General features: G+C 32.0%; 1 pseudogene; it reads right to left on the bottom strand.

The window, feature by feature from the left end:
• Positions 1–465: 465 nt before the first annotated feature.
• The window catches only part of LOC149374416 (uncharacterized), a 40,615-nt pseudogene continuing 14,528 nt past the window's right edge, over positions 466–26,552 (bottom strand).

The following is a 26,552-nucleotide window of genomic DNA, read 5'->3' as shown; positions in this document are numbered from 1 at the left end:
AAAGTTTATAGATAGTAAGAATATCAAATTATTGTTATTTTGACGCTTCTAATTTTAAGAGTTAAAATTTAGCGTATTTGTTTATCATTATTTATTTCATGTAAATATATATATTCACTTTAATATTTACGTGTATGTGGTGCATTATTAAGTATGTTCTGATCTGCAAAACTGTAGGAAACTTATTTCTTGAATAATATATTTATTATATTTTTTGCTATAATTTTTGACACAGCAGTTTATTTATGTGCATAAATAATTATGTGAAAATAAATGATGATAAATATAGATATTGGTAAAATGGTCTTATTCTTTCTCATTTTTGTTATAACTATTTAACAAAATAGATAAAAGCCGGTTTATTCCGATAGTGAATCATCACTCTCTTCCTCTACTGAGCTATCAGTCTCGTAATCCTCCAGTAAGGCCTCATTACTATTTTCCTGCTGAAAAAAGTCACTCCTACTACTTCCAATATCTCATATTAGCAGAGCTTTCATTACATTTGTTAACATGTGGTTTTTTTGGTATATATCGAGATAACGAGAGATATGAATCAGAATTGAGTAGCAACCTGTTAAATACATCCGTGTTTGTTGTGATCCTTCAATTATAAAAATATTATCATTTAAATGCTTACACTTATCCAGAGTTAAAAATTTAATTCCACCTTAAAGTTTTCCGTGAAATTTTTTTACGAAAACTCTTAACATTCTTGTGGTTAGCCTCCTGCGCTTCCTCAGATAAAGTTCCTATTAGAAGAAACAACTGGTCCATTACTTCATGTCCGTGCATTTAAATGACATGCAGTGAGGTAGGCATCTTATACCAAGAGTAGTTGGCAACGTAAAGCTTGGCTGTTTTTAAACAATATTTACGAAAAGCTTCCGTATCAACAACGTGTCCAGAGGATATAACTGCTAGAATTAACTTAAATTTTCTTAGTAGATCCAAATTGAAACCTAAAAAAATGTCTTTATTAGAATTGAATATGAACAAAACAAGAAAATTTTAATTGTAAGTATTAGGATACCAGAAATCTTATCGTGTTATATATCTATTTACTTAATCTAGAATGTTTGATGCAATAGAACGCATGAACATAAAATTGATAAATTTATGATTCCTTTCAATTCAAACTGTAATATGACTTTATAGAGATTTCCATACCCGTTATCCTCGCAACCACATCTACATTACCAAAAAACTTTTTTGCGGTGTTACCGCTGTTTGTGTTTCCTGATATTTGGGTTGGAGCATCTACTAATATACCAAGCTCTTTTCGAAGATTAACTTGGATTTTTTTTTTAATTTGTTTTTTTTTTGGATCATCTTTTTTAACCTATTATAAGAAATATTATCTGAATATTAACTGTTGGATTAAGATAGTATTTAACTAAATTATTATTATTATTATTTAAACAATAATTAATTCGGGAAAAATATGTACACAATTTGTTTTCGTAAAAGATATGTGCTACGTTATGGAATGTGTGGTGTACGATCATAAACTCTTACACACATTATGAAACCATTATGTTACAAATCAGGAGTTTAAAATAAGTTTCAAGTGTCGTACAAAAGATAAAAGGTAGGTAATTGCTTATCAATACTTCTCTACATACTGCCCAAACTTGCAGTTCTATTTGATATGAAATATGAAGAACTACTTCCATCAATCGAATATTTGCATGAAGCACTGAGAATCAATAATTTAGTGCTTTTACGTGTACTGCTACTTTAGTAACTCTAGTAATATCGTTAAGGTGGTTCTTCACCTAACCCATTTACTTAAACTTACAGGGAAATTTGGAGGGATTGTTATTAAAGTTATAAGTCATCTTTCTTTAAAATTTCAAGTCCCTTTATCAGACAAATTTTTGAAAACAAGTCAGTCAAAAAATGCACTTTTAACATGTGTTCTTATGTAGGTTACTTTTCCATACTACGATATCATGTAATATCTCGTAAAGTAGACTTAAGATCGTAATAGAAAAAGTTTGTAGTGAAAGAAGAACTTTTTAGCTTTCTAATAATATAACAAAAGTTTGGGCTAATCAGGGAAATAGTATACGATATTTAATCGTAAACGAAATGTCTGCCGTGTAAACTGCGGCAACGTCTGCTTGAGTAGGAGCGTACATGCCATTTTCAGAACCTTGCGTCAAAAAAAAATTTTTTTACAACTCTTACTCTGACTTTATGAGCTTGTTTATTTGTATGTAAATGCAATGATATTATAGTCAAGTGCCAGTACAACATATTTTATGTTGCAAATAATACGCTAATCGAAAATTAGAAAATCACAGGGTCCCGTGTCGCTTTGATACGGCACCATCGTGAAGAACCACCTTAAAATGGAAAATTGTTTCGTTACAAATAAAACACCGTTGACTCGATAAGTCGTTTAAAGCACTACACACCTGAAAATAGACAATAAAAAAAAATTAAATTTGGAATCACCCTAATAATGTAAATACACATCTTAATACATATAAATATATATGCATTTTTCAAGTAACATATACACTAATACAAAATTGTTGCTTCTCAGAAAGGCCTTTAATCATTGTATTTATTTATAAATATTACAAACCTTTCCATAAACCATAGTTAGGAGCATATTTATAGTGACTAAAAATCCATTATTAGAAATTTTTTGGAATTCATTTAATTGTTGCAACATACTTTGTTTGACTTCCTTACACAGCTCAACAGTTTCCTTCGCATATTTAATCACAATAGGCCGACAAAATCTAGGTGAAGATGGTTTTAGATTTTGCCATAAAACAGTACCCTTTGTTTTGTGCATGAGCTTTAACAGCACAAGTGATACACAAGAAAGATATTGTGTGACTGCACTCTCCATTTAAGTCTTTTGTCTGTATTCATTCACATGACTACCATCAAATCCATACTTCGAATGCAACACGAGCTCCTCATTATCATTTGACTTTATTCATAAAAATTTACATAGCCTCTGCACTATGTGTTCTAGTAGACTCTGCAGGGTAACCTCACATGTACTCTTTGAAATACTAATGTCTTCTGGGTAAGCTTTCTTTTGGGCTTGTAAAACCTGAGGAAAATAAATTAATGAACAATAATTGTCCAGTGAAAAAAATTAACTCTACTGAAAATATATGGGTACGTTTTATACTTAAAGTGGTCCTTTCAACAGGTTCAATAAACGTATGATTTTTCATACTTATTTTGGACAAGAAATACTTAAGAATATTACTTATTTACATCTATTTTATGTGTATATGTGTGTGTTATTTTATTATACGTATAAGGTATATGTGTAAGATGTATGGAAAAAATTTACAAAACCAACTCTATGGGTTTTAATAATTTTGCTTCATGTTAACAGTAATAAATTTTAAGTACATATGAATTACACGTGTGGAATACGCGTATGGAATTCACCAAATATTCAATTGAGAAGCTTATATTTACTATATGCAATTTATATACATGTACATGTACAATATGTGCATATACGTGTATTTTTTTTGCGAAATTTCTACGACAAACTCGTGTCTTCTTACATGAAATTACTCGTACATTCACCATGTATCAATGTTATGTGTAAAATCTACTTAAATATTTTAAGTAATGTATATATTCCAAGAAAAATCTGATGAAAAGTTGCGAAAGTAATAAAATTATTTTTCTGTTATGAGTTGTCATGTGTATTTGAAGTGGAATTATTCGTAGTAGCGCGTTTACCTTCTCATACGATGGGTATATATTATGTCCAACTTGTAATGCTGAAAGCCAGACCCTTGAGTACGCTGTTTTGGTTAAATTTGCATCCGGTATCAGTAGAATAGCCTCTTTCGGTGCTATTGCTCTGCTTTCAGATTTGCTAATTAATCTATAGATGTTATCTGCTGTTTCTAGATAGACAATTTTATCGAAAATCTTAGCACCAGATCAGTTATTGCCTTTTTTTAATTCCTCCCTTTCAAGTGCAAAGCATTCATCATCGTCAACGCTATCATTAGGAGCCAAAACTTTTCTTTCACGGCTTCTCTGTGATGATTATGAATAGATAGTGCGAGGTCGACCCACTGTACCATCTATACATTATTTTTTATTTTTAGACTAAACAATGCCAGAGATACAAGTAGTCTTCATTTTACACTTAAGTTGACCGTGTATTCATAGAGCAATCTGAATGATTATTGCAATAAGCCTCTAAATTTAAATTATAGTTAGTACGATCAATCAAACAATAAAATTGTATTTTCACTTAAAAACAATCGATATGATATATAAATCTTAGCAAAACATAGTGTTACGTCAGCGCAACGTACTATTCGAGCCTAAGCTTTCGTTACCTAACTCGGGACTCGCACTGGGCGCGTAGGTGGGACGCGGGACTAAAGGGGTAGTTCAACTTAATAACGTGGTACTTGCAAAGATGCTACGACTGCTTTCACGCGACTAAGACCGACTGCTGTGCAATATTCCGATGTACTTGCTCACAGCTCGCTTAAAGTTGGCCGATTGTACCGGAAGCGGTGTTTCGAAGAGTATCCCGTTCAAGATCTCAAAACTGTCAGCACCGTCACAAGGGTATCATTTCTCAGCTTTACGTGGGGAAGATATGGGTTAACTCGCGATCTGACTTTGATGCTTTAATATCGTTGTAAGTATTTGCTTTAATCCAATCGGTCCTTGTTATTCGGATAGTATTACTACCGTGGAGAGCAATAGTATACGCGTGGCTAAATTAATATTCCCGGTAACCGATGGGTACCAATACTATGATGAGTACTGGCGTTCAAGAAAAAAACCCTTGATATTTCCCAGTGATCCACGGGTACCAATACTATGGCAAGTAATGGCATTCGCGCAAAAATACTTGATTTTTCCCGGTGATCCACGGGTACTAATATTATAGCGAGTAATGGCGTTCGCGCAAAAACACTTTATATTTCCCGGTGATCCGTGGGTACCAATACTATGGCGAGTAATGGCGTTCGCGCAAAAACACTTGATTTTTCCCGGTGATCCACGGGTACTAATATTATAGTGAGTAATGGCAATCGCGCAAAAAAACACTTGATAGTAAGAAAGAAAATTTAGAAATTTGATAACTTGCCACTTACGTTTATTTAAAAAGAAAAACTCGGTACAGGCGTTGAGCCAGCGTAGAACGGAAACCGCGCTCGAAGAAGATCAAGTGGCAGTAGAGGTGGACTCTGGTTACCAGTTGATCGTTCGAGGGTGACAAACGAAATTCGACTGTGTCCTCGCTTCGTAGTAGACTAGGTTGCAGCAGAGACGGACTCTCACTACTTAGTCTACTTGGAAGGGTATCGTTGAATGTCGTGTGCCGAACTGATCTTCCTCTGGGCCTCCAGGCCTTTTTATTGCGAGAAGAGGACCTCGGTCACGCGCAGGCTTGAAAAACGCAGGAAAACTTGCCAGGGGAAAATTTTGAAGAGAAGACAATAGCCGAAAATCTAATTGGGTAGAGCTGCTCTAGTTTAGCCACTCAGAAATTGGAGCATCCCACATCCGGCTTGTCCTCGTCTATGCGTCAAGAGAAGGAAAGGTGACTCATTTACTCATGCCCTTCCTTTCTCTTTTACATCAAAAGTTACAAGATTTGATCCTAACATAATATTAATGTTAAGATGTGGTATTATCGTTATTAACGAATAGTAACCGTTGTTCGCCTATTCAATCTAGCCCAATGCAAAAAGAGCGGTGAAAATCGCTTAATATTCAGGTTTGATTGAATAAATGTTCAGTATTTCGTAGTATTAATAATAGTCTTAGTAGAAGTTAATTTTAGATATTAATAACTATTATAATTGCTATATTTTCCGCTGGTTACACCTGTACACGTGAGCATTGATCGGACTAATAAATAATTATAAATGATTAATTAACAATAGTGGTTTCTGTGGTTAAAACACGTACATCTATAGAAACAGTAGTGCAGGTGCTCGTCGCGAACTATTATATTGTTAACTTACTTAGATTTACCGATAGTTTCCGTTCATTGTTAGTTGTAAATGTATTACAAAATGTTAGTAGCATTTGGTCGACTATGGTTTCCTCTGCTTGTCGTAGGAGAGGAAGTCGGCTCAGGGTGCCCTGGGGGGTGGGAAATTCCGTTACCCGTGTTGGGGTCAAGAGTGCGGACTCTCTCTCTCAACATCTCTGTGTCAGGAAAAAGGGGGAAGTGCCATGACTTTCCCATTTTCCTTTACATTTGAAACAGTGACAGTGTTTAACAAGATTACAATTTAGGCTATTGCAGTATGTTTATGAAATTGTTAACATGATACAAAAGGGTTGTACAGTAAACCATGAGCCTGCGAACATGAATGGTAAAAATCGGATAATTCTTTGAAAGTCAATAAGATTGCTTTCGTAGGTCTATGTCATATTGTTGCTGGCTAATGGTGTAGCGTGTACAGGTTGTATCAGCCATATGTAATAATTCTAGCATTTGCTAATATTCTCGCTTAGTCTATGGGTCTTAACTCTAAGTTATCCTAGTTTTTAACATCGTGTCTTCTAAACTCAATCTATATAAACTTATATCTAATATTAAACTTTAGCGCAGCTGTTTTCCATTAATTTAGCATCTGTTAGTTCTTCAAAGCTATTTTTTTCTTTTACGTTTTGAAAAGTATTTCATTTGATTTTTTTTTCCGGTCAGCATGGGTCAGCGTGCATGTATGTAAGTCATGCATGGGCGTAGTACCTTAGCTAGGAGCAATCTTGTAGGTGATTCACCTCTTTGCAGACGCACATTGGCCCCTGCGCTTAGTGTTATAAAATCGGCACGGAAAGTTTTAGAGAAAGGGAAAAAAAAAAAAATTAAAGTGGATACACCGATGTTACAATGGCAAGGAGTGTAACAAATCGATATATAAGTTTATTTTTGCAGCATTACGTGATATGTGGACAAGAAATTATTACTTGAAAATTAACGTATATTTTACCGTTGCAGCAAAAAAACTGTGACGGCAGTTGTTCCTCATATATAGGTCAAGCGCATGTATAGATTATAAATAAAGGTGAAGTCAAAAATAATACCAGGGAAAGATCTGAGCAGGGGACTGTTTGACTGTGTCCGTAAACCGATTGTGTAAATAAAAAGAATGTAACAGTTAACACTTTCTTATAAAATTGAACAGCATTTTTTTTATTATTATTAATTTAAAAGTAGATGGTAAAAAAATGACGAACTAATGTAATAAATCGATCGGGAATTTCGCACATGTGTTCTCCGATGATTGTATTGGCATTCCTAAAAGTTTCGTTGCTTTTTGGATTTCAATGATGTAGGAAACAACTGCCCCAATAACGAATTAATACACAGTGTAAATGCATACATTCATATACAGTGCAATATTAATCGATCCGAAAAATTTTCGCATGTAGACGAAATAATTGATTATAAATTATTTTTGCTGCTCGATAGATTCGGAGATGTAAATATAGAGGCCTTTAGTAATATATACAGCAAAAAACGACAGCTCTGTTATTAAAAAATCGCAAGTACATATCACTTTTTTAATGGGCTGTATGTGTTATTTTAACGACATACGTTTCTCTAAAAATCTTAGTAAATTTTATTGAATTCTTACGTGTTCGTGGACGTGCACTTTTTTCTCTGTGACTATCTTCATTGAAAGTAAACAGTCCATGAGCATTCTTGTATCTATGTTGTACATCAAAACCGGTTTTTTTATTTTTTGGCAACTTATCCAATCTCTTTTGTCAGTTGTTATAAAACTTATGGCGTAGCTCATTCTCCAGCTCTTGTCGCAAGAAAAAACACTGTTAATAAGGGCCCACTTTTTTATCAAATAGTTGACGCTACAAGTTTCTCGTTCTTCCCATGACAAACCCTTGCTATGATGCAATTTTGTCAAAATATCCTTATCAGTTACACTTAAAACACTCGTAATTTAATTATAGTCGCTAATTATTTCAGTTAAAGCATATTTTGGCTGTATCTACTATCAGGATAAGTATTCATCACATGCATAACTCTCCCATGTACATAAGAAACATAAAATACTTTTTAAAATTACTAGCGTGGTGTCAGTTCCAGTGTATGGTTGTTTATAAGAGAAAACATTTTTTTTACTTTACTCAATGTTTAAAAATTTTTATTTGTTTCATAAGTATTACACGAAGAAGGAATGTAGACAGATAGAGAATGTTAAACAATGAGTTAAGTAAAAAAAATGTTTTCTTTCATCAACAACCATAAACTGAAAGTGACACCACGCTAATAAAGTAAATTAGAAGTTTCTTATAACGTTAGAATGTAAGTAAATATATCCGTACATTTAAATTGACTAGATATAAGAGTAATAGGTTTTCGGGGTATTTGAATCCAAAACCAACCTCTATTTCATCCCATTATGGCAAGATTTCTCATAACCTCAAAATTCGGGTAAAAAACGTTAAAATTAAAAAAAAATATTAATCTAAATCGGATAACACTACACCTACTAGAGGTTTTTGGGGTTGCTGAATCCGAATCTGACCTCTATTTGATCCCAACTCAACATGATTTTCATAACCTCAAAAATCGTCCAAAAACATTAAAATTTACCTTGTTCCAGAACCATTCCACTCAGACACCCAATACTTTAAAATCTTGTATCTTGCCCACCTAACAGCACAATAATCTCTTGACCCTTTAGCCTTGTAACCCTAAAATTGTATTGTTAACGAGCAAAAACTTATGAAACTTTGTAGTTCTGGGCCAGTTATGTGGATTAATCAAATATCATGCGTTCTATCAACAAAAACTCTATAACCCCATAAGAACTTTACTTTTTATGTGTTTTAAAATTTTGTCAGCTATTGCAAGACACACCTACTCATACGTATACATATATCTATGTATATATACAAATATATACACACGTATACATTATTAAAAAACAATAGTTGCTTTTGTAAACAGCAAATAGCATTAAAAAGTAGGAAATCTACTGCCGTAAAACTATTTACAAATGCTTGTACATGTATATATGTATATATATATACAACTATGCAAATATAAACACACATATACATGATTTAGATTTTACCTTGAAATAATTATGATGAGCATAAGAGAATAATATCCCAATTTTTATACTCTATACGTTTCTTCAATCATAAGTTGAAGAAAATAAGACGATGAGGCTTAACCTTGCTAAACCTATTGGTACAAATACATATACGTCTACGAACACATAAGAATATAGTTCTTCAGATAATGTGTGCCCAATTGGCCTCGAGTGCAATTCCGGATCAGCGCCACCAAACGGGAGAGCCAAGAACGTTTGGCCTGGACGACCACACTATTTTTATACCTTTACATTCAGAACAACATATATATGTAACAATGTATATATATCGTTCTAAATATATAGGTCTAATAATAGTATGATCGTCCAGCTCAAACGTTCTTGACTCTCCCGTTTGGTGGTGCTGATGCAGAGTTGCGTTCGAGGCAAATGATAAAATTTGTTATTCACAATTAGGTGTTTTTGAATTTTTGCATTTATTATAAGACACACCAGCTTATATGTATATGTATATATATATATATATATATATATATATATATATATATATATATATATATATATATACATGCACATATAAATTATAAAATTGATATAGGTACATTTTTCAAATAATAAACAGCATGAACAGTCAATATCCTACTACGTTATAGTGTTTAATCTCTGATATTAAAAAAAAAAAACAAAATTCGGTATTTCACAGAAATATGAAGCAACATATATAGTATATACATATACATATATATACTTCTGCGATTAAGTCAAGGGAAACGGATTCTTGTAGGAAATTATCTGACGAACAATATAAGCTTAAAATCAATTTTTATGAGTCAAAATCCAGGGGAACTACGAATTCTGAGCATTTTTCATGCTTTTTAGACCAAAATATGCGATAGTATCAAGCTTTAAGAATCTTAAAAATTTAAAAATTCTTTTCGAAAATGGCAATTTTATTCCAAAAATAGCAAGGAAAATTTTTTTTTTAACACTTTCGTGTAGTATACGATAGTATTTTTTAAAATGTATATTCATTAATTTCAAAAATTTTTTAAGCCATTTTGGATCCGCTATTTGTACTTTGGAAAATTTAACTTTGGATTCGTAATCAGCGACCCCAAAAATCCCCGTATACCAAGTTTGGTACGATTCAGTTGATTTTTGAAAATTTCGTCCGCCATCTTGGATCCCCCATCTTGAAATTGACCAATCCGACCTCAGATTCATGATCAGTGACTCCTAAAAGCCCTGTATACAAAATTTTGTACGAATCAGTAATCTTTAACAACCTATCATGTGCCCAGAGTATTTTGATTATCAAAAATTGCTTTATATATAGCTAAAAAACATATATATACAAAGTCGTTACACATCCGAGGGAAACGGATCCTGATAGAGAATCTTCTTTCAAACAAAATGAGCCCAAAACCAATTTTTTTGAGTTAAAATCTAGGGAAAGCACGAATTTTGACCATTTTTCCAGCTTTTGAGACCACTGTGCGACAGGGCGCTCAAAATATTGGCCAAAAGTGAACTCGCGCCGTAGCATTGCAGTCAGTAATTTCTCTACTAATCTCTGCTAATAACATGATTACTTGTAATTAAACTTTAATTTATATAGATGCGATATGCGTAAAATTAAATCAATGATTTTGTATTGGTGAGCTTGAGAAAAGCTATGACGGAAGTGGATTTTGCAAGTTACTGCCCCTTCATTTACTTTAAATTTTGTTAAGTTTTTTTTTTTTTAACTATAAAGAATAGTCTGCTATGAGCTGTCTTTACATAGAAAATTCGATAACTGCATGCTATCTTGTAGTTCGTAACTTACATTTAATGGAAATTGTTATTTACTGTATATTTATTTTTAAAAGTTCATTGTTAATTTGATTAATGACTAATTAATTTAATATAGTAATTTTTTGAGTTAAACGTTTTTTCGGAAACTTACAAATTAGTATATCTTAGTAGAGCAGCTTTGCTGTGTACTCATACGTACTTATGTTCTGAGTATTAATTTATTATCTTTGCGATAAATAAATAACTGTTTATTTAATTTTTCATATTTTTTTACAACTTTTGAAAACCAATAGAAAAATTTTTTGTACTGTATAAATACAATTATTGATTCTTATTGCATTTGGTTTTTTTGTAATTTTTTTATTCATAATTAAGGTTAATTTTTTAGCTAAAGAATGCTTATTACAGTTAGCAGGGCAAGAGTTCAGAAAGTTGAGAGAAGCGCTAATATATGTAGCAACGCTGGCAATTATTTTTTTCTTGTAGATGTACTTACATACATACTTTTACCCATACGTGATCTGCTCTTTCTTAATTAATTTTAAAACCAACTTGTGGATTTATTTTAAAATTAAATTGGTTTATCTGAATGTTGGATTATCTAAAATCTTCTTACAGAAAAATTAGTAGATTTCTGTAAATCGTATGAATGCCATTATCCGTGTTTTTTCCATATGGGTACATGCGAAATTGCTATTTTTTAAAATTGAACATATACAAAAGGGTACAGTCAAAGGAAGCTGCAACTTTTTGTGGGTTATTTTTCATGCTATTTTGAATATATGTTTGATGTAAATGATACCTATCCAAAAAATCTATATGTGATAGATGTCTTGAAGGAATATTTGCTAGCATGTAATACTATCCTATTGAAGAAAGTGGTACTGCAGGATGGTTTTTCATAACTTTGAATGCACAATTATATTTTAGATATTAAATATGAACTAGAAGTAAGTGTGTGAGTATATGTGACAGATGTGAACATAACGTTAGATATGTAATGAGCGTAAATAGAAGAAAGTTGTTCCGATTCAATGAAGGGGCATATTCTTTTACTGGCCAGCCTATTTATTGTTTGTATTATATTGTGCTGTATTATACTGTTTACAATTGTTAATTTATTGAATATTAAAATATGAATTGAAACCATACTCAATCAACGTAAGTATCATTATTCCTACGATAATTGTACTACCTCTGTACTTAAAATTGTCTCATAGAAGGTATTTTAATACTCATAATTTTATTGTTTCCGATATGATTTCATATAACTATTTGTTCATACTTGGATACCCAAGCACCCTCTTTCTACTAGTTATACAATTACATATTTACGAGTACTCGATAACTATTACTTATTTTGTTCAATATAACTATGATGTCCAGCATGGAACTTATATATTTAGCTTAAATACTAAGCCACACGGTAATCAAACTAGTAGAACCTTCTGAATTTGTTGTTGGAAGCTGAGAGCACCCAACATTGAGCTATTGCGCTTCCAACGTAGAGCTCGTATCGTCCAACATTATCTGAGCGCTTGGCGTAAGTATAACTGATAGCAGAATCATTATACAATAAATATTTTTACTCCTTCAAATAGAGTTTGACCTATTCAAGTATAGTTATACCTTATGTACCAAAAAAACAACGAGGCCTAACAGCGCTATTGTGGCTCGCATATTACTCCCAGTAGATAACTTATCACTAGTAGATAATATCCAGTAATATCTTTTTATAATACTATTAAAATAAGGTTAATGTCTTTGTATTGACATAATTTTTCTCTAATCATGTACACTTTACGATGAGGAGACGCAGAAAAATGCTTTGATTTCAAGACTAACCGATACATGAACTTCAGAATCACTATCCCACTCCATGCGCTCAAAAGAATTTCTAAAAAAAAAATATTCTGCAACACTTGTGTGCACTCACCCCAATAGCAAGTGTACCTCTTAGTTGACTCACAAATTTCAATAAAAATCATCACAGCAATAGTTTTCTGAATAGGCATCATATTATGGCTCTCCGTCCTTATCATATGTTATGTAATATTGGCTAAAGAAGCGTTTGAAAAGATAACAATAAAATCAGAGAAAGCCAGCATCAGCTATACAGTAATGAGCAACGTGAGCCCAGATTTTTACTGTACATATAAAAGTCCAACACACACCTTAGAGATTAATGCAAGCTTTGCAGTGAGAAAGACGAAGAAAATTTATGATGTCTCTAAAATTTCTCCCATAAAATTACGTTACAGTATATAATTCATATATAGTGATGTAAAATAATTCTGTGCTATAGAAGCAGAAAAAAATGGTCTGTTACGTAAACATTTGCAAAGATAATCTATTGACTTGATAAGAATAACATATATAGTTTCCACGATTATTTTTACCTCAGCTTTCCAAATTCACCAAAAATGTCTCTAGGAAATGGAAATAGCTTTAAATATATACAGAAGCATTTTAAAAGTTTTGATTGTTTAAAGTATAGACCTCAAGTTTTTCAAACCATCAAGCTGGAGACTGTTTCCAGAACAAAAAAAAAAAAAACTTACGAACAAAGTGAGAAATCCTATAAAAACTGAAACTACCATACTTTTTTCTTATTATTTTTTAATCTTTTTAGCTAAGAGTTACACTCTAGGTGTTTTGCAAAATTAACTGATTATCTTGACATGAATCCAATTACCCACAATGGACAAAGTTTTGTGAGACACTCTGGGCAGGAGTCGTTCTAGGCACTCATCTATGGTATGGCTTAGTTACACTGACACCGATGTAGAATATCATCTTAACAGCAAGAACAAGACTGTTCTAGCATATAATTGATTTTTTTTAGTTACAACACGTAATATGTACACGAAATCTTAAGGGGAAAATTAAAAGATGCAGAAGATTTCCAGGCGGTAAAATAGAAGCTATTCACATCCTAATGTGTAATACCAACGAATACTTTAAAAGTGCTGTTCAACAAAAATGACAAGAATTAAATGAACTAAATTACAATCTTGGAGCAAATAACAAGCTGTATCAATATTTTTGGCATGTACGACTTTTAAATAGGCAGTATATATAGTGTGTAAGACAGCGCCACAGGCAAGGTGATACTTGTGGGCCCTGTAGTCAGTACAGTGTAAGCGACCGTGCCTTCTACATCTCTCGTCAGCTCTCTTTATTGTCTTTGTCCGTTTTGTCAGTAGTAAGTCTGTAAACTGTATCAAGTCAGTTGTGTTTTACGTCGGTCAGCAGTCTAATTAAATAAACTTTTTGTCTTACTTTAAAATCCTCGTTTTTATTTCGCGCCCCCCTTTACTCATACCTCTTCAAATATCGTGGAATCTAACCATACAGCACTTATGGAACATTCTTATGGCACCTGAAAACTGAATTTGTACACTGCAGTAGTAAGGGTGAGTAATTTCCAGACACCTCTGACGTCACCGTCTGGCACCGGTGGTTGGGGCCCGGGGCGAGTGTTTGGTCGTACTGTTGGAGGAGGGGCAGTGGAGGGGAAGCAGAGGGATTCCTAGCTGGGGAATTTTAGGGCCTTCGAAAAATGGTGTGGTTTTTAAAATTGGATGGAGTCTTGGATGTGGGTGAGGGGAATATGAATGGCTCATTACTAGCCACAAATAAAGTGATACAAATGCTAGTACAATGTAACCACTTAAGATTACTATTTATAATATCAAATGTATGGTGATATAATATTAATGAGTATAGGCAAAGTTGTCACTGATAAACAGTGTTAATAATCTAAGAGGTTATAGTTTCATACAATATAAGTGATAAGTAGAACGCATGATGCCTAGCTTTTTTTTGTGATGTATTTCAACGCAGAAATGTACATTTTAAAATTAATTGAAGTAAAATATTTCTAGACTTAAATGTTGAGGGTATAATGCGCCTCTTTTCTAGTTGCTTATGTCTCATAGTTTTAGTGATAAGTAGAACGCGAGATGTGTAGTTGTGCTTGTGATGTACTTTAATCCAGAGATGCATCTTTTAAAATTGATTAAAGTAACATTCTAGCTTTTTTGCTGTAAATACCCTGACTGTCAGTGTCGGAACATGCCAGAGTGCTTTTTGTATTTGTAGTAAGTTCTTCTTTCCTTATTTCGGCGTACACAAATGCAGTAGAGTCTCCACTTTTTCTAGATTTCCAATGGTTAATGCTTTTCATGAGGTCCCTGACTTCTTGTGTAGCAGCAGCAGAAGACAATAACGATTGGTTTAACTGCGCAGGTGTTATTATCAGCTCTTTAGTTTTTTTTTTTTTTTTTTTTTTTTTTTTTTAAATCTAAAACATTATCTGGTGAGGTAGAAGAGGGTATAACTTCTGTAAAATGCACTGTCTTGTTTTTCCAGGTTCATAACTTATAAACACAAGCTAGACCACAGCTGAAAGATTCCTTTTTCGAACCATGATATCAGCAAAAGCAATCATTTTTGAGAAAAAGATTTTTAAAAGATAGACAGGAGTACTCTTCAAGATTTATTATTAAACGTCCTAAATATTTCTCAAGTAATATTTGCTTTTGATTACCTCAAATGTAAATGTGAAAAGCACCTCTTGCTATGTCACGTAGAGCGCTATATACATCCTCGATATTAGATTTACCGTCAAACCACGCGAGTCTGTAAAAATATTACGTAAAATAACTATTCGTAGCTAAAAGTCCTGACGTCAGTTCCGTAGTGTTGTAGGGTGATTTTATAATCCAATGTTAACTAAATTTACAGTCGACACCCAACACTGCGATTATTTTTAGTGAAAAATCACTATTTTTTTCGTAAAGTGCTTGAATGTCTACGATGAAACTAACTTTTTCATGGTTTCTTGGGCGCAGACACGTCTACTATCTTAAGTGGTCCGCAGCATACTGATCGTTAAACATAAGACTGAAGACTACGGAATGAAAAAAAAAGACTTATAACAGCACCTAAGTAGTGGTAGTGGTAATAGTGGTATAATGGAGGTAATAGAAAGAGAGTAAAATTTTTTTTTGGCGTTGAAATCCACAACTAATTGACGATTTGAGTCTATTTCTAACACGTTGTCAAACTCTGAGTAAAGAACGCAATTTATCGTTTTTGTCAAAGGCATCTCAAAATGTACTTCTATTCTGATGGAACCATTTTATACTCAATTCCAATGACCTGCAAAGTGCGTAGACAAATCTGGTGTAAGATCAAACACAAAAAGGCAATACTCTTTTAGGTAATATTTTGTGTGTATGCTGCTTTTTTTGTTCATGTAATGTATTCCAGAGATAGAAAATAACGTATGATAAGCTTCAACGTGCATAGATCCACTTCCTGTAAAAATAGGTTGTAATAGTTTGCTTAAAATTTATACCCCATTAACATATAATGACAAAAAATTAATAGAGTAATTTTAAAAATTTAAGGAATTAAGTTTTATATCGCCGTTGAAAGCTTTGTTTTTAACAAATCCTAGTAAAATTTTTTTTGGTAACTGACTAAGAATAACATTTTCCAAACAGTCGCCTATAATACCACTGAGCGTAGTAAAAAATTTAACTTCCACTCGGGTGATTGGATATTTTGCAGTAGTGATTGCTAAAGTCTTTGCATGTGCAATCAAAACTGTGGGGCTTACTTTTACTCGTCGAACATAAAGTGTTGCTTCGGTAATACTGACTGAATAATTCCTTGTAGATGCATACATCAAACAAAATGCATCCTTCGAACGAACCAAACGTAGACAAACTTCGACACCATTTAATAAAAGTTTGTCTTGATTAAACACATCACAATGCAAATGACCTATCAAGTCCACTGTCATACCATTCTTCATATCTCTTGACGTTTTGCGAGGTATATAGTTTACTCTGATCCAGGTGGTTCATCCATCTCACCAGCTACATCGATTTCCCAAACACTCGTGGACAAGTGAGAAGTTCTTGCTGCATATATATGTCACTTAATAGTGTTTCAATGTGTGCTTTGTACAAGTAAGCATTATTAGAAGGAGTTACTAGTTTTTGATTGAAGTATACGTCAATTGGATGAAATATATAGTGTCAGAAATTGTTTACTGGAGCCACAGACGGATCTGTATCCTTGTCGTAAGGTATTAATTTTACATTAATTTTTAGCATTGTGTAAACAAGGTCTAAATAATCTTCATTTTTAGAGTTGATGACAAACTCTATTAGAATTTAATCGGTTAATAACAATGCAAGCCTATAAGAAACTCTGCGACTTGCCTCTAACACTGTCTGAGTAAGAGGAAGAGAAAATAAATCCAACATACTCTTGAGACGCGTATAAGTGTGACTATGTAAGAGAGACATTATAAATATTTAACTAAAAATATCGGTCACTTTAGACTTTTTTTTCTGAAACTTTTTTACTTTTTTTACAGTTAACGCGCTTAACTTTTATACTATTCTCCTTTTTTCATCTTCTGCTCTTATTCTTTATAACAACATTTTTATTTCGTCCACGTTTCGTCACTCGAGATGTTTTCTTTGTAACACGATTCATAGAGATATGATGGGTAGCACCTCTGCTACGAGACTGCACTCGATGTTTGTATGGTAAAGCATTTTATCCAGATCCTTCCATTAATCTTACAAGCTTTTCCGTTGCCTTATGTTTCAAGTTTATACCTGATTTGGTTGCACGATTTGTCAATGCGTCTTTGAATGGAAAATTACGTTGACCAATGTTATCAATTATACTTACACAAGCTCAGAAAGTTTCTTTCCTAATAGCCTGTACACCTTTTATTATGTATGGCATAGCTGTGCGAAAAAGCTCCGTGAAAAAAAGAGCTTAAGCCATGATCTCTCTGTACATGTGATTCTAAAAAAACACTTTTCTAAAATAGTACACTGTCCGAAACTTGATAAAATCGTTATGAAGCATTTTTCAAGTCTCTTTTAAATATCCATGAATTAAACTTTCCTGGATAATCTACTCAACTAACAAAATATTGCTTGTTTCTTCCCTTTTTCTTAATTTAAATTATTTTTTTTAATTTTATCCTCCTCATCTAATAGTCGCTCTTTAGCAACTAAGCTAAGCTCCTTAGGGTAAACAAATCCATCCATACTTTCACCTACCAAATCATGCAAATAATGTGTATGAATTTTGTCTTTTAGAAACACAGACAATTTTCAATATTCCTTTTCTCCAGGATTTTACGGCACTTTTTTCGAATACTTTTTTCTCGCGACTGATGCGCACGTAGTCTCCTACTTTATACATACGACTATTGGAAATTAATCTAATTTCATCGATGGGTTATTATTAATGCGAGCTATTGAATTCATCAACATTTTCCCATCTTGTGCGAAATTGCCAAGACAGTTTCATTTTTTCAGTTAGAACTACGATTATAATATTCTTACTTCTAATATTCTTGTATACCATATAAGCAGGCATCGACTAAAAAATCGAAAGTATAAAATGTAGCAATTGAGAAGAGTTGTTGCTGAGATCTCATTGGCGGAATTCGTAATGCGCTTTCCCGACAAGAAGAGAGTTTCAGGTTCAAAACCTGAGGTGGCACTTTTTTTTAATTGCTACGTATAACAATTTTTTTACAAATCGTAGTTTTAAATAACAAAATTGAGTTGCCGTGGCAATCTCGTACTAGATGAGAAAATGTCGATAGATTCAATTACTCGTTCCATCTTTATACTTTGATTCAGCTTGATGACTCTGACAACGTAATTGCTTTTGTACATCGATGTAGCAGTATATATTTTTATCTATAAAATATCTGTACATACGTTCCTTGAGTGTTCGTATGGAATGTACCACTACAGTTGCTTTAACGTGAGGGTTACGCACACTCCACAATTCAATTCTATTATGCTTCAACAACTGTTGGAGCACGCTCCCTAAAAATTCGTTTCCCCGATCTGTTTGGACTGTTTTTGGAAACCGATAGTCTTTATTATCGAAAATTTTTTTAAGAGCCATGGTAACTTCATGGTAAGTTTTATCTCGTAATGGTTGAGCCCATATAAGTTTACTTGAATTATCTATCACAACAAGAATGTACAACATACTGCTAATATAATTTTTAATACATGTCAATTGAATGAGATTAGCCATCTAAAGCGTTGACATGGTAAAAAAGGCGTGAAAACTACGTCGAATAGTTTTGTGTAATGTGTAGACGTCTTGTTCTTTCAACCATTCCTTTATTTTATCTGATGTAACATTTTTACTCAATCTTATTGAGTTTCTCGCACCGGTAAAACCAGCCTCATGACTAGGTATAATGTATTGTTTTTCCAATATGGCACATTCTGTTAAAAAATAAGCCACTGTCCTCCTCCCACTTTTCCTCTCTTTTGCAAAGGTGTAGATATCTTGTATGGACTTGTTATGCCACTTTTAATGATTTTCATCTTTAATAGCAGTTTCCAAAAATTATTAATGAGCTTCACTACCGTCTTTACTCGACAATTCATCGGTAATATCGTCATAGTCACGGTTTATCTTCTTTTCCGAGTTGAAAAATGTTTTACGGGTCTTTAATAAAGTGTCGACTTGGTTGACCTTATGAATCTTCCACAGGTTATAATTTTCTACTAACTCTCGAGGAGTAAGGATTTCGTGCAACATATTACCAAATTTTTTTTCTGCTCACAGATTTAGCTGTTTTTCTGCATCTTGCCATATCATTTACTAAGTGACAATATTAGAACCTTGTATTTTTCACTATAAATGGTCATGACACCCTTAATATTCTAACTTAATTAACGGTCATTCTTTTTTAAATAATTTAAAAGTAATTCAGACTTTTTTTAAAATGCTTTAGGTACAGTTTTCAGAATTATATCATCACTCATTTGACCATTTCCATCCACATCATATTTTTCCTTCTATTTCTCCGATAATACGTGTGGATTTCTTTATAATTCTATAAATTGAAAGTACCTTTGTAAGAATCTTAAATATTCTTAAGATTTTGTACGTCCGTCATTGAATGTATTGGAGTCAACAATTTATTTTATTTCATTATTCAAACGACTCATGTTGTTTCTCACAGTTCGTGTAGATTGTAAAATTCGTTGCGACAAAAAATCGCTAGAAGCAGTTGAAAAAAGTATTAGAGTCTCATGGATGGGTTTTACATTTTCACTGCGTATTCTTTCGAGCTGTTCTTCCAAACTTAGAACCATTTATTGTGCATTTTCCATAACACTTTATAGCTTTTAATTTTTTTTATAAAGCCCTTGTTAATATTGCGCTTAACACCACTTTAAGTATAAAAGGTAAAGAACCATTACCTTGTTGTACAATAATTGTTTTTCTTCTTTTCCAAGAATCTTCTTTATCTTCTTCTTTCTCTTAGAAACTACCTTCCTCAACACATTTTCAAATTTTTCAAGTTTTACCTTTCGTAATTTTCTTAGAAGAACAAAACCTTTAAGTACATTTATAACGTAGTCGCAATACGTTAATTTTTTATCGGCTTTTTTTAATAATGTGACAAACTAATCTTTACGTAAATGCTCAAGAGCTTTCAATATTTTCATATGTTTTCTTTTCAAACCGTATTTTTACAGAAACTGAGAAGTTTAAGGACTTATGACTATTTCTGCGACCAAAGTGTTGACCTGTCATCCCTTGTGATGCAGATGCTTCCATCGTTGAAACAAAACTGAAAATACAAACTTGTTGACCAGTATTTAAAGAAAATTTTTTTTTTTTACCTTTGTCGATGTAAGTATAGCTACTGTATACATATGTTGGTAAATATACATACTGATACTCATCATCAGAAAATATTAACGTACCAATTCTATATTTGTCTAGTGTATCTTGCTTACAATCGATTATTCAATGCCCATGTCCCTTTATCGTTGCATCCTTATAGGCTTCTTGTACAAAATTTTTAGGAAAAATTTGTCTTGCCAAGTGTTGTATTTGAGCGCAATTACGAGGATTTTTAAACAAAACAATATACGAAGCGTTGCAATTTATATCACGCGAATAAGTAAATTTTCCGAAAAATATTTTTAGTTACAAACATAGCACTCACATTTTTATGATGACCTTCTTTTGTAAACAAATCCATAACAACGTTATTTGATGGTTTATGCATTAGTTTTCATTGAACCAATCTCGCATGTATGCTGTTTTGGCGAGTAGCTAAAAATAGAAGTTTAAGGGTTTTTTTTGTCAATGAAAGATTAATTTTTAATAGTTGTTACATTTTTCTTACCAGTTATAAAATAAATGGATTAACCATTAATTTACATACCATGCTATGTGCATTTGGTATTGCATGAGTTGATTTTATTAGATTTCATTACCCTACTTGGCCTAGTCTGTTAGTTTTACTCATTGTGTCTCTGTTTCATCATCACTAACATCATCATCTTCGTCCTCGCTTTTTTCTTTAAGGAAAAGTTCATAAAATATAATTTAAAATTATATAAATAAGACTATAAAAATTATTTAAGCAAGAAATTGAAGTTTTTGTACTTATTTGAGTTTCACCATTTATTAAATACATGAATTTTATGTCAACATTCATATTTATTTTGTATTTAAAGATTATAAATAAAGTTTAAATGTTTTATTTACAATTTTCTGTTGCTTATGATTTTTCTTGCTTTGAAAAAATACTTTTTATATTTTTTTTATCCAATACACAAATTTTTTAATTACACCATAAACGATGAAGTCGTGTTAGCTTATAAATAGGACGACTTTCTATCAACCAACCTGAAAACTCTTTTGGGTATCTATTAGATATACAAAATTTGATCAACTGAATATCATTGTCTCCAATGATATTTATAATATGTGAAGTGTGTATGTTTAGCAATTTATTAAAATCATGATATCACTCACTTTCTACCTTTTCCTTGTGACATTTTTTTTATGCAAAACCTATTCCAGATTTGATTGACATTTAATACATGCAACTTTATGCATTTTACCAAAGATAATTACATTAAATAATATGTTGCTCTTAGATTTTAATCTTTGTACAAATTTTAGCAATGTATAAAACTCATTCATTTTTCTTTTATTTTTTAGTTCGTATAAACTACAAAGCATGCTGTACCATACCAATTTTTCCAAAAATTTTTCAAAATCAGGGTTGTACTTACAGTCTGGAGTATAATTTGGTACATGCTGACACGGACAAATATCGACTTTTTTGTTTATTTTCTGCAAGGTATATAAACCTAGGAAAAATAAAAAAAGATTACGAATTAATACTTGAATCGTTACTGAAAATTATATAATTTTCTTATTGCCAGACGGATCAGAGCATTTTCCATTAACAAAAACACGTTTTCTTAAAACAATTAAAGATGTTTTATCTTCGATGCGTGCTATGCGTATGATCTATCATTGAATCACCATCGTCCTCGGTGTTTCTTTTTTCTATTTCCAATGGTCTGTGTAGAAGTCACAAGGTTTAGCATTGGTGACGGCAAGGAAAATAAATTATTTTGCTTGGCTATCATATTCACTGAGATTGGTAACAACAAATTTGTATAAAAAACAATGTTGTAAAAATTACTTTGATTTGAAGTCTTAAAATTTACTTACCAATTTTTCCATAGTGGTTAAATAATAGTTTCAAACATACACTGTTTCGTGAGCTGAGCAGTAAACTTTCGGCTACCACAACCACAGCAATGTCGCTATTTTTCATACACACCACATACAATACACTTGTCTCATTGTTAGAAAAAAGATCCTCCAAATAACTTTCACAGCACATTTTAAAATTTTTTATTCTTGCACTAATGCATTCGATAGCACCTCATTAATATAATCCACTGGATATTCTAATTTAATCACAGAGTAAAGTACGAATTCGTACATAACACGCTGCAATACTACAGCACAAAATTTTTTAATCATTGGATTTACGATGTACACACTAGTTCTTTTCAATGACTAAGGAAATCTGTTTTTCCTACGAATGCCTTATAGTACCTGACTTCTCCTTTTAGTCTTAAGTTTCTCACAAACTCTGTATGTTCTTCTCTTTTACCCTACTTAAGGGAAGAACGTAAGGAAGGGGGAGTATGAAAATCACATCAACAATGAGTAAAGCAAGTCCCTTGATTTTCATAAGGTTTTTTTTACAGAAAAGTGTGAAATAGTAACAGAGAATAGAAGGAGGATAAGAGAAAAAGGAGGAAAAGAGAGAGTATGCTCTGATAAACAGACAGTCCCATTTTTTCCACTACCTGATTGCATTTCAGTGGTGTATCAGCAGCTGATTGACTGATACGTTAACACCATACCAACCATTCGTAAATAAGGCATTTTATTACTAAGTTGTAACTAGTACAAAAAAACTTTTATAACGTTAAAAAATGGCAACGGCGGCAATTGTTTCCAGACGTAAAAGGGATGCATTTCTTAAAAACGAAAACTCCTACTAGTCACATGAAGACAAAAACACTGATCCCACGTCTTATTCTAGCCTTAATGTATAAACTACGACATATGCTGTAAGCAAATTTCGTACGAAAAAGATCTCTGTTGGATTATACTTCGATTTCAAAAAACAAGTGTTCAAACCTTTGATTCTTTTATCAAGGAATGAAATCACAAAGGAGTTAAATCTTAGTTTAAAAATGTGGAATAAAATGCAAAATTATTTTGCAGTTATCTTGGATTATTTCAATAATACGACTACCGAAGTATTGGATCGAATACATTCTAGTGTCCTAGAGACATTGTTTACCACATATTATGGAACAAACTCTATTATTTTAGATTTTTACCAAGACGACAATGAGCAAAATGGGTGTAAGAAAAAGAAACCCTATGGTACTACAGAAGTGATGCAGAAACCAACATATTGTGGACTCGCAGCTGAAAATGTGTGCGTGTGTGTGGATGAAAGACTTTATCGTATTAAATGTGTTACGATATTAGTCGATAAATGTAAAAATTTAACAACCAAGGAAATAATTCTATTGTTTAAAAATACTAATACAGTTTAAAAAATTGATTATTAGGTTACAGAAGAATTTGTGAAGAAAAATTCGAGTGAAGTTAAAGAATCTGTAAAAGAAAAGTTCCAGTCTCCTACCGACAACGTATTTTTGCAACATTATTTTGAAATTGTTTCCTTGGAGCTAATAAATACGTGTGTAACAATATTTGTAAAAGAAGTAAGGACCAAGTTGTGAAATCAATGATTTTCATGTACAAAAAGATATAAATAAATGTTTTGAAATTTATAACTTGGATGTTTCTCATTTTTACTTCTTTCACGTCTTATGTCTTTTTTTCTCAAGACAACTTACTCTAATACAATCACACAGAACTGCATCTCATAAACATTAATTTTCATAGCTTCTCTGAAATCCTATCCCTCTAATCCATGTGATTTCACCTACCCATGACTTTTTTTACCCCCTCATAATTTGAGCCATACTGCATCACATATGTTTTTCCATTCTTCATCTCTCTATATATAAAAATTTTCCTTGTAACCAAGAAATATTACAGTTTTTTGACTCTCATATTCCCAAAATTAAGAAAATCAAACTATACTGGGCACACAACTTATGTTGTGTTGATATTTTTCCAAATGTTATCAATATCCTATACTTAGGTAGAAGTTTCAATTTTTTATAAAAACAAAATAGTAAACAAAGTAAATTGATGTTCCAAGAATGTTTAAGAAATCAAAATTTACAATTTGATAATAGTATTGATAATAACAATAAATTAAAAATAGGTGCTCTTAATTCTTAAAAAAAAAGATTTAACAGATGTAATTTAGATATAAATGATTTAATTTTTTTTACAAATTTTTGAAAAATGCTCACAGTTTATGACAAATCACAGTAACTTCGTCATTAACAGAGCAGAAAAGGGTAGTACTCTTGTAATTATTGATAAAATGACCATGTGAAGAAAGTAGAGTTGAGCCTCAGTGACACAAAATTGTATTAAATATATAGTAATAATCCATAGCTAAATTTAAACTAAGACTGACCTCCCTACAAGCAGACTTCATGAAACTCACTTGTTCGGTAACGGTAAAAAAATATTTATAATATTAAAAAATGAATATATTACCCCTTAATGTGAAGGATTAATAAGAGTTCACAAGCCTGGTCAACTAATAAGACTTATAATTACCTCTGTTAACTCACCTTCTGACAACTTATCTAAATTTCTAGTTATCTTTTTAAAAATTATTTTACTTGTATTGTCTTACAACATAAAACATAGTTTAGAATCTGTAAAATTTATAGTTGAGTTTGAGATACTCCCAGGGTTTGGACTTCTTAGTTTTTATGTTGTCTCTTTTTTTAATATTGTTTACTTAAAAGATGCTAAAAGATGTACTAATTGGGGATGGCATATTGTTACACCTAAAATTAACTCATCCTTGACGAAATTCCGAGAGGTACTTAGGAGTTTTTTTATGATTAACAATAGTTTCGTTTTTAACAGGTAGGTTACAAACAAAAGCTTATCTCAGCAACGGGGAGTTCAGTAAGTTCTATACGAGGTGAAATACGCATGCAAGACTTGATTGATCTAATAAAATTAATACCTGTCCCTTTACTTTCAAACATTTTTAAATGTATGTTGATGACTTCATAGCTTGTATACCAATAAATAAAATAGATAGAGCTTTGAGTTATTTTCATAGTACTGATAAACACATTAAATTCACAGAAGCAAGATCTACCAATAGATCTTTAATTTTTTTAGATACATCTATTAATTGGGATAACCTAGATAAACTTAGGACTAACTAGCATAAAAAATCTAGTTATACCAAAGTATATCTGAATTTTTCAACACATTCTGCTATTTCACAAAAAATAAGTATTGTTTATTCACTAGTAGAGAGAGGATTAAGCCTTTCTGATAAAACTTTCCATGCTCCAAATTTAATATTAATCAACTTATCTTCACATACTGCAGGTGGTATTTCGTAAATTTTTTTTTACCGTGTGTGCCTATGTTATAGCAGAGGCTGATGTACAAGCAAAGTAGTTACAAAATACCACCCAGGCGAATAAGTAACCTATCCATTTTGTTGAGAAATATGCTAGGATTTGTATTGGCATAATCAAACATAAGAACCCAGTAGGTATCTCTTATAAATTGGATGGTTAAGTTTGTGTTCAAACAAATTTTTTTGTCATGCTGTTTGAAAAAGGCTGTAAAGAATTAAAAAAAATACTATGAAATGTCAATGTGAAACAATTTTTAAGTCTGTTAGTAAGCTGAGTTTTTTGAATAATCTTAGAAAAGATCTTTCTAAAAACATTGATAAATTTTGTATGACTCATAAAAGACAATTTTTTAATTGTTGAAAAAAAAACATATCAGTCATTCGAGTCATAGAGTTGCCGTACTTATTTAAAAACATAAAAGAGATTGTAAAAAACAAGAACAATCCTCTGTTTCATACTCTCACGTGTTATAAACTAGACACTCTTCTCATTTTTACAAGGACAATACTTATATTTTAGATCAAAAAACTCCTATTACAAAAGATTTACTCCTATTACATTACATTACATTACTTTACATTACAAAAGATTTACTCTTATTACATCGGAAATGATTCATATTACCTAATTGAATACAGTTAGGAAGATGATAGATATTTAAAATGTTAATTGCACTTTTAAATATTAAATAAAAAGTTGTCTAAAAGGAACCTTTTAAGAT

Source organism: Copidosoma floridanum, unplaced genomic scaffold (assembly GCF_036245765.1).
Source record: "Copidosoma floridanum isolate Cflo_tuat_1 unplaced genomic scaffold, Cflo_Japanese_pri ptg000020l, whole genome shotgun sequence".
In the NCBI taxonomy this organism is placed as follows: domain Eukaryota; kingdom Metazoa; phylum Arthropoda; class Insecta; order Hymenoptera; family Encyrtidae; genus Copidosoma; species Copidosoma floridanum.
The sequence above is the reverse complement of the archived record's forward strand: the minus strand, read 5'-3'. Positions and strand labels throughout refer to the sequence as shown.